Here is a 9,674-nt window from a genome sequence, read left to right on the forward strand (position 1 = left end):
GAGGAAGTATTTTATCTTAATTTTAAGGGCTCCTTTTCTGTTTTTCTGGTGTCCCAGTTGCATTTATTAGAGCACCTGACTGCTTCTTTAGACTGTGCTCTTAGGCTTAGCTAGACAAGCGACGCTGTTTGAGAATGGGAGCATTAAACAAACATCATGGCACTTGCTAACGTCACTTTAAGTGTAGGCTTCCCCTACACTTTCATTTCACATGGGCCTACCTGGGAACCTGTATAGAGGCTGAGGTTTTAGGAAGAGCTTGTTTGTCATTCTGAAGAAAATGCTTTGTGCTTTGCAAAACACAGTGGAGAAAACAAAAAGTAGCTGTACAACTGATAAAGGACCCGTATCCAGAAATAATAAAAAACTCCGAAATCTCAACGATAAGAAAAAAAAAAAAAAAAAAACAAACAACTCAATTAAAGAGTGGTCAAAGGCTCTGGACAGATACCAAACCAAGAAGAAATACAGATAAGAAACAACAGTGTGGAAATACGCTCAGTCTCCTGTCCCATCAGGTAAGTGTAAATTAGCAGAGCAGTAAGACACCAGCGTGAGAGTGGAGGAAGCCTGAGTGAACACGCACTGTTGCCTGTGTCAAGAACCCTAATGCCTCAGACCCATAGGAGTGGAAAAACAAAACAAAACAACAACAACAAAACAGACGAGAGTCCGAGAGTCAAGGCATGGTGAAGCAGCCTTCCTGCCGGAGTGTGAATGTTGACAGTGTTTGTAGAAACTATCAACCACAGCAGCACCCCAAGACTGCTACTCTACAGAGGCCGCCTACAGGAACTAGCTAAACCTACTCCCTTGTTTGCCCTCACACTATAAGCCCATAAACTTATACCTCTATACAGTATACACTATAAACCTCTATACACTATAAACCTCCTTATTCAGCTGTAAACAATAAACCTGCCTCCTCCATTCAGACATTCAAAATGAACAGGCTGCGGTTCTCAGCTGCAGTTGGTGAAGTCCACAACTCCACATTTTGATCATTTGGGACTTTCTGTAATGGTCTCCATCTGTTGCAAGAAGTCATGATGTTTCGTTGATGAGGGGCGAGGACCATGCTTTTATGTGGGTATAAGGACAAATATTTAGAATGTAGTTATTAGGGATTATGCTGCTTTAGTAAAGTGGCTTTCACAGGTTCTGCTCCAAGATCCACGGCCTCACTAGTTCTGAGTAGTTAGCTAGGTTTCCAGCGCTAGGCATGATTTTTCCTCTTGCTGAGTAGATCTTAAGCCAGAGAGCTGTTGGTCAGCATCAAAGCATGAGTAGCACTGCCTCACCAGGAGGGTTATTGTGCCATACTGGTTATTGCGGTTCATAGGTGTCATAGCTGGACTGTTGGTTGCCTCGCTCCTGTGGAAGGTTGCATGCAGCCCTCTGACACCACGAGTCTTCAGAGAGTGGGAATTCAGGTCCAGCTAAGGTCTTCTGATTCCTGTGTCTGACATGCATGGTGCCTTCAGCAACAGAGACTTAACCTCTCACCTTTTGAGAGGACTCTCTTACTCTCTCTTTCTTCTCCCTTCCTCTTACCTTCTCCCTTCCCCCTTCTTCTCCCTCTCCCTCCACCCACACCCTCCACCCTCTCTCCAAGATCTTTCTCCACTTACTCCCCAAAGATGCCATTTGGACTTTATCCTTCCATACTTTTAAACATATCTCAGTTTCTCTTAAATAAAAGTATATCATATCTTCTGGTCAAAACTTGATAAATTTTTAATGTTAACATGTCTCCGAAGTGTTTCATGTTAATGCCTGCCCCTCATTCATTTCAGTGGCTGTACAGCACTTCGTGATTTCGATGACCCAATTGGTCTGATCAGCCTCTGATGGACATTTATGTTATTTATAATTATTCACTACCGCAAATAATTGACTCCTAATGATTCATCTCAGTACTGTGATAACTCTGAGCATGTCTGGAAGGGGGAAATGATGAGGTCTCCTAGAAACCAGTTCTTCATAATTGCGAGGAAACTTGTGCGGTACTCGCTGCAATCCTAAGATAATAGGGCTTCATCAGGAGACAACTGGCAGCAAGTACAGAACACTGTGTCCCCTGAAGTGTCCTCTTGCCTCCCATGCTTCTCACTCACTCTCTAATCTCCCCAAGGACAGTAAGAGCTCACGGTAACATCAGCAGGTTCTATTAATACCGCACAGAGGCCAAGACATTCTAGGCAGTGAAGGCAGGCTGGGAGGTAATACATCATTGTGACTACAGGGAACCACACAGGGAACAAGATCTACAGGGAGCCAAGGCAGAGGCTGAGGATTCCAAGAGGTAGTGAGGGAGGTGAATCATATCATGGGTCTCCATTTCGCCTCCCTGCTTTGTGCCCAACAGGAAACCCAAGGAGCACATTAAAACTAAGTATTTAAAAGTTAGTGATCTTTATGCTTAAATTCCTTCAGCGTTCAGTGCAGTCAGTAATGATGTGCACTAACTAGAGCAGGCAGCCATGCGCTGAAAACTCGTAAGAAGGATGCCAGAGTCACTAGAACACCTCTTACGTGCACACAGTCAGGAGTAAAGAAAAAAATGGCATAATGGCATGCTTAGAACTAGTGAAATGAATAATTTTGGGGTTGTAACTGTAGCTCAATGGTAGAGTCCTTTCCTAGGACGTGTGAGGTCCTAGGTTCAATTCTCAGTGTTGGGGCATAGGAGTGTGTGAGGGTAGAATGCTTTTAAAGAAGCTAGATGGAACTTGAAGTGACAAAACAGGTCACCCTATCTCTGAACTGCCAAAGTATTTGGCTGTTCCCTGCAGCAGAGCCCCCAGCCCCATGCCCCAGCAGGCAAATTTAAAGGAAAGAACAGAACACCTCAGATACTTTTCTTGGGAAAAGTCTCAACTCTCCAAGATCACTTATTTGTAGGTGCTCAAACCTGAATATTGGAGAAGAAAGAATCTCAAATCTGTGTCCCTGTAAGGCACTCCTGGAACCCAAACCTTCACTTCCTCCACAGTCACAGGGCAAAGACGGGAAAGGGAGAGCCACTGGAGTTTCATAAGAAGACTTTGGGACAGCACTCCATAAGCTCCCAATGCATCGAACTCTGGCACACACTGGATGCTTCAAAGCAGGTGAAGGCAGCTGCAGGGCAGAGGGACAAACACTGGAAGAAAATGTCTGCTGGTGGGTTTCAGTCTGGGGAGAAAAAAAACCACAAGACCTCTGAGCAGAAACAGGCCTGGGTCATAATAAAAATGGAATATGCACACACGGTCAGGTCTGTGCGCAAACTCCATATATGCTTATGTGTCATGTCATTAGCATGCCCAGAACCAAAAGAAAGCCTGGAGTCTCTTGCTCACAGAATTTCAAAAGGCAACAGGACAGCAACCAGCTAAATAAAGCCTATGAGGCCCTTCTAAATGTGCTGTGCTTTGTGTCTACCTAGATGGATAGTTCCTAATGCAGGTGCAGGGCATGACTATTCCAGAAATGGATTCTCTTTGAGAACAGGGCAGTTGTAACTACACAGCTAAATCCTCCAGAATCTCGGGAAGTGTTTGGTTGCTTCTGGGAGTGAATTTTAATGACAAGAAAAGGAGATTCATTCATTCCTCTTCCTTTTACAAATATGACATGAGAAGAAAAGGCTTTTTTTTTTAAGTCAGCATACAAAGTAGGACAGACATCTTTAAAACTGCAGAGCCTGCCTATGAATAGCATGCTAGCAGCATTTCATATATCATTCCACACGACCCTAAAAGCTAAAAATCACGTTTCACAGCAGGAGAAATGAAAGATCAGCGAGGTTAAGGAACTGGTCATGGTTATACTATTTCTCTCCACTGTGGCACACATTACTCATTTGACAGCATTTCTTGAACTCAGGGTGTAAGGCAAAGCAACGGCCTCTCCCAAATCTTCTCTTAGAACTCCTTAAGTTTAGTGAAGAGAAAAATTTCATTTCTTTTCTTTTCCTCTTTATTGCGTGTGTGTGTGTGTGTGTGTGTGTGTGTGTGTGTGTGTGCGCATTCATGCATGCGTGTGAGGGAGAGAGAGAGAGAGAGAGAGAGAGAGAGAGAGTTAGTCAGCTAGTTAGTGGTCAACAATATGTGTCTCCCTCAATCCCTCTCCACCTTCCTACCGGCGCGGATTCTCTCACTGACCTTGAAGCTATGCTGGCTGGCCACTGAACTCTAGGCACTGCCCTGCCTGTTTTCCCAGGGCTGGGTTTAGCCATGTGCATCACCACACCACGCCTTTTACACGGACCCGAGTACGTCGAGCAGTGTTGCTAGCTAAGCCTTCAACCCAGCTTCTTTCATTTCATTTTTTTTAATGGTGAAATTAATGAGCATTATATACGAGATTGGCTGGGCTTAGCGAATAAAAATCCAGGGATCCGAGACAATTTAAAATTTTCACGTAAACAACAAGCAGTGTTGTAGCATAAATGCACCTGCTGCAGTCAGATGCTGCCTCCAGTTCATATCTGGAATTTCATTCCAGAATGTTGTTTTACCAATTTGGGCCTTCTGCTGCTATGACGAGTGGGATTCCCTGCCTTGCAGAGAGACGTGACAGGGAACTGCCTTGCCCCTTCTGTCTCGAGCACTTCCGTGAATGGTGTAGAGGCTTCTGCACCTCCAGCTTGAGCCACCTAAGCGGCTGGGTGCGGTGGCATGAACATGTAATCCCAGAACGGGGAGGCAGAGACAGCAGGATCCATGGAGATCTCTGGCCCATCTGGCTGAAACAGTGCGTTTCAGGCTTCCTGAGAGACCCTGTCCCAAAAACAACGTGCAGGGAGCATAACTAAAAAGATATCTAACACTGTCTTCTGGCATTCGTGTGCACGTGCACACACACACAGACACACACACACACACACACACACACACACACACACACGCACACCAGAAAATGAACTCATACTTGTTTGTTTTGGAGAAGAACTGGTACTTTTGTTCACTGTAGAGGGCAGTGTAAAAAGTCACAATCACTGTGGAGAATAGTCTAACAGTTATTCAAAAAGTAAAAAGATAATTAACGCACGAAACAGCAGCTCTTCTTTTGGATATTTGCTCCAAAGAACCGAAAGCCTGGTCTCAACAGGACTTTGTATATCAAGATGGGTGATCACAATTCATAATACTTAACATATAAAAGTACTCCAAGTGTCCAAAGGTAAATGGATCTATGCACACATGGAGTATCATTCAGTCTTAGGAAGGGAGGAAATTCCAATATGCATTAAAACTTCTGGAAATTATGCCAAGGGAAATAAGGAAAGCACAGAAAGTCAAATATTACAGGATTCCATTTCTATGAAAGACTTAGAGTGCTCACAGTCATGAGGACAGAGGGTGGCATGGTGGCTGTCATTCAGCTGAGGCAGGTCTCAGCTTTAGAAGGCGGGAGGAAACACTTCTGAGTGCTGGCGGTGATGGCTGCCCAGCAGGATCAACATACTTAATGTTACCCTAAAGTGGTAACAATAATGCACTTATGTTGTATGTATTTCACCCCAGCTTTTAAGCTGGGCAAAAACCCACATGGTATCATGTAAAGCAGATATCGTAAGATATCTGTAAAACTGAAAGCTAAAATAGTGAGGTATTTATATCCTATCTTAGTTGTAGAAATAACAGAACAAACAAAATATAATAACATGCTAAAAAAAATAAGCTTTGGAAATTGTTTAATTAGAAATTAGGCTATACATACCCTAAAGGGCACAACGCAGAATTGAATGGACCACTTCTTCTACAAAAATAGAGCTCCATGTACATTCAATGAATTAATAAAAATATTTCTTATATTCTACTTTAAAAAATTCAAATTTAACATATAACACATATTTGTTCTGTTTCTTGACATGAAAGATTTTAGAAGCAAACTATCCAATTCACTCAATCTATCTGTTTACTTCATATTGTTCAACTTGCTCAACAGTGTCAGCTGCCATGATGTGCAATGATCACTAACTGGCCCTCGCTGTGGGGACTTTTGTGATAAAAACCAAACAGTGTCTCATGTACCATTCAGATGTTTCTAGCAAGAGTTAAATAGTAATCACATCCTCTTGTTATTCTTAGCTGTCTCAGGAAAGACTTTCCTGATTCAGTCTGCTGCAAAATGTTACATTGGATTCTCAATTGTAAAGATACTTTTTAAAGTAACAATAATAGTAATGCAGTGATGAGAGAAAACTGTAAATGGCTGGATGGTGTGAGAGGTGAAGACCTGCCCCTCTCGCCCTTGCAAACGGACCTAAAGGAAGGATGAGTCCAAACAGACTCTGTGAACGTGCGTCAGAGAGAAACCGCAGCAATCACGGAACACACGAGTGGATTGTGGCTTCTCCCCTAATGGCAACTGCATAGGCTCAGGAGAGCGTTTTCACTTTCACCATCCCAAGAAACCTGCCATTAGGGGTGGTAAGATGGACAGCAAGAGTGAGCTGGCCAAGATGACGCACTGACAAGCCAGATGCTTTTATTCATAAAACGTGTCATCAACAAATGTATTTCGGGACAAGCGCTCACATTTCTGGTCCTCAGCAAATGGGTTTTCTGGTGATCATGTGACATGCGGCACATCATGACATCTTCTCGGTAATCTCCCTGAGGATGGAAACTGCATCGTGCTCCCTGAAGCCATTTAAGAAATATTACAGAATAATCACAATTTTTACCTAGAAGCTCTTAGGTTAATCTATTAGTGAGGCCAGAGAAACGACTTTCCCTGTCAAGGACCCACGAAAGTAAATTTATTTCTCTACTACATCACCCAAAGCAGCCAGATGTCCTCCAGACCTTTTCGTCCGCTCCTGCCTTCTCCGGACAGCAGCTAATGACACTGCTTTTACATCAGTGTCAGGAAAAGACTATTGTCTGCATGTGTGGACACTGGACATTAAATTTCATTAAAGGAACAATGCTGGGAAAGGCTCCATTTTTTTTTTTTTAAAGAAAACCGTTTTCTTTATTTCTGGAAGGGGTTTATTTCATATTTTCTAGTGCTTCCAAGGCTGTCTGAACACAACTCTGTGAGGAAATGAAGTCTGCCATGAGATGGCTTTTACTGTTTTTTGCCGTGGAGGATGGACGCCAGTAGGGAGGTTCTAGGTACGGAGAAATGGGAAGCCAGATCTTTGTCTAGGTTTCTTGATGGCTACTTTTCTGCCTCTCCCCTTTCTTCCCTGCCAATCTTCCACCCCCTTTCTTCCCTTTGTCACATACTACAAATTTGCATTCATTCAGTCAAGGCTTCCCAGAATGTAGTCTTAAAAAAAAAAAAAAAAAAAAAAAAAAGGATTCATTTTAAAATTTTCCTTCAAGGAGCACAAAAATCAACAATTCTTTTAACATGCACTTTTTTATGGTTAATAAAATGTGCCACGTTGTTGTCTAAGCCTCAAATGCCACTTAGACACCAGACGCCTAAAGCCGTGAGGAATGGATTGGCCTTAGGGAACCTGATGAACTCAACCATGAAAGCTTTTGCTTGAAAACTTGAGCACTAGGCCTTTGGAAGCTTGCTAAGATAAAACGAATGGACTCCGGGAGAGCACTGTCTCACACCAAGGACAAGAACTAAACTGGAAAGCTTTTTTTTTTTTTTCTTAGTCAAACAGCTAAGCAGGAAGGGAGGGAGTCCGGCGGGAGAACGGACCGTTGGGGCATCCCTCAGAGACTTCAAGGATGCCTCACGTCTCGGTACCCAGGGGAACCCTGGTCGCTGCGACGACGCCTACCCAGCGCCACCACTGCGGCGCACTGCAGAGCCATTCGCCTGCCCGCAGCCTCTACCGGGCCCGGCTTTCCCTTTCGGCCCTGCCGCAGTCCTTGCTCCCACCCAGCCCCTCCAGTCGCTGCTGTCTGCACAGGACGCGCCAGCGGGCATCCATCACCCGGGTGCCTTTGACGCACAAGCGCGCGCTCCCAGACAGGCTGGTCTCCCAGCCCTCCCTCCAGCCGCGCCCGCCCCTCGCCGGGCTGTACTTGCATCACGCCCACACGTAGAGGGTGACGCGAGCGCCCCCACCCCCGCTGTCGTGGTCCAGGCGGCACCTCCAGAGCTGGTGACTCAGCTCCTCCCTCTCCGCCCCCGCGCGCGGCGACCGAGGTTCCCGCACGCCCACAGAGACGTTCCTTGCATCTGCGGCGGGGTGCTGGCTTCCCGGCCAAGTTCATCCCGGCCTTCTTTGATCTTTCCCGCCCGGCCAGAGGCGTTCCAGCCCGGCAGGAGAAAGTGCTCTCCGTCCGGGGGTCCACCGAGAGAAGATGGTGGGCTGCGCCCATTTCCTCTTTGGCCTTAAATTAGAGACCTCGGTAGTAGGAGTTGTTGCTTCACATCCTCATCACCAGTTTTTGCTGGGGACGGCCCTCTCTCGAGAACCCCGCTCTCTTGGATGCGCCTCGCCGCCCCAGGCGCACCGCGGACTCTGTAGGGTTGGTGAATGGAGGCGCCGCGTGAGAGAAGCGTGCGTTCTTACAAAGGGCCGCGGCGCGCCTCCCCGCCTCCCCGCCGCAAGCCTTCTCCCTGCCGGCGCGCAGAGGCTCCTCGGCGGGCTGTGGGGATTGGGTGGAAGAGTTGGAAAACCCACGGGTGTGCCGTTCGCCTCCCGCAGAGTCGGCCGCGGCTCCCCGGGCTTTCCCACCGCCCGCACGTCTGCAGAAGGTTCCCCCGCAGAAAAAGTTGAGCCAGAGGCTGCGGTCGATGGCTCGCCGGTGGCAGGCGCTCCCAGCTGCCTGCTTCCAACAGTCTCCCCTCCTGAGCCTCCTGAAGACCCCCCCCCCGCTCCGGCCCCCCATAAAGAAACCGAGGACGCCCGAAGGAGCAGCCCCCCACGCCTGCCGCTGCCCCCCCCCACACACACCTGCCCCTGAATCCGGGGCACAACGCGCCTTTGACCTGCCCCAGCCCGTTAACCCGGTCGCTCCACCGCCTCGGGGAGATTTCCCCCTTTCCACCCCACCGCGGGTGGCCAGCCGCAGCCTTCCGCGCCTGCGGGCGCTCTCCCCGGCCAGAGCCCGCAAAGTTGCGCCAGTTGCGCTTCTGGGAGGCTGCGAAAAGTTCTCCGGCTGCCTCGCTGGGTCTCTCCGTCCAGAAGGGGGAATCGAGGAGAGAGCGAGCTCTCGTCCTGCTTGCGGGGGACTCCTTCCTTACTCACCGCTCCAGCCGTCGGGGAGCCTCTGCCCCGAGCCGCGTCTGCACTGCAGCCGTCGCCGCGCGGGCGCCCCTCCGCTTTGCTGCCCGGGGCCGCCCGGGTCTGCCACTCTGTCCTGCGGCGCGCGCACTGGTGACTCCTCGGAGCGAGTCGGCGGCGAGAGGAGGGGCGGGAAGGTGGCTCCCGGCTGCCACGCTGCGGTCCTCCTCCGCCGCCTCCTCCCCTCGGTGCTGCAGTGGCGGGCGGCGGCGTGGCGGGAGTACAAGCGCTGCGCAGGGAGGGGGCGACGGCGCGCGGGGGAGGAGGGCGCGGTGGAAGGTTGGGCGAGCGCCCGGGGTGATGCGGGGGCGCCGCTGCGGTGGGGGTCCCGGGGAGGGGGCGTGGAGTCACGCCTGGCTCCAAGCGGCAGGTACTTTTCGAGAAGTCGGGGCTCAGTTTGGAGCAGAGGAAAGGAGAAGGGCGCTCGTGCTGGGTTAGTCACCGGTGAGACTGTGCACTGCGCACTTGGCCACCCCTC

The 9,674-nt window shown here is 48.6% G+C and overlaps 1 protein-coding gene across 1 annotated transcript in view; it reads right to left on the reverse strand.

The window, feature by feature from the left end:
* Positions 1-9,197, reverse strand: part of Sv2c (synaptic vesicle glycoprotein 2C) — a 194,868-nt gene extending 185,671 nt beyond the window's left edge. The window contains exon 1 of the mRNA XM_055598424.1: positions 9,161-9,197. The gene's annotated coding sequence lies outside the window, so the exon portion shown is untranslated. The remainder of the gene's footprint in view (positions 1-9,160) is intronic.
* Between the last annotated feature and the right edge of the window lie 477 nt (positions 9,198-9,674).

Source organism: Psammomys obesus, unplaced genomic scaffold (assembly GCF_907164565.1).
Source record: "Psammomys obesus unplaced genomic scaffold, mPsaObe1.curated_primary_1811, whole genome shotgun sequence".
NCBI lineage: Eukaryota > Metazoa > Chordata > Mammalia > Rodentia > Muridae > Psammomys > Psammomys obesus.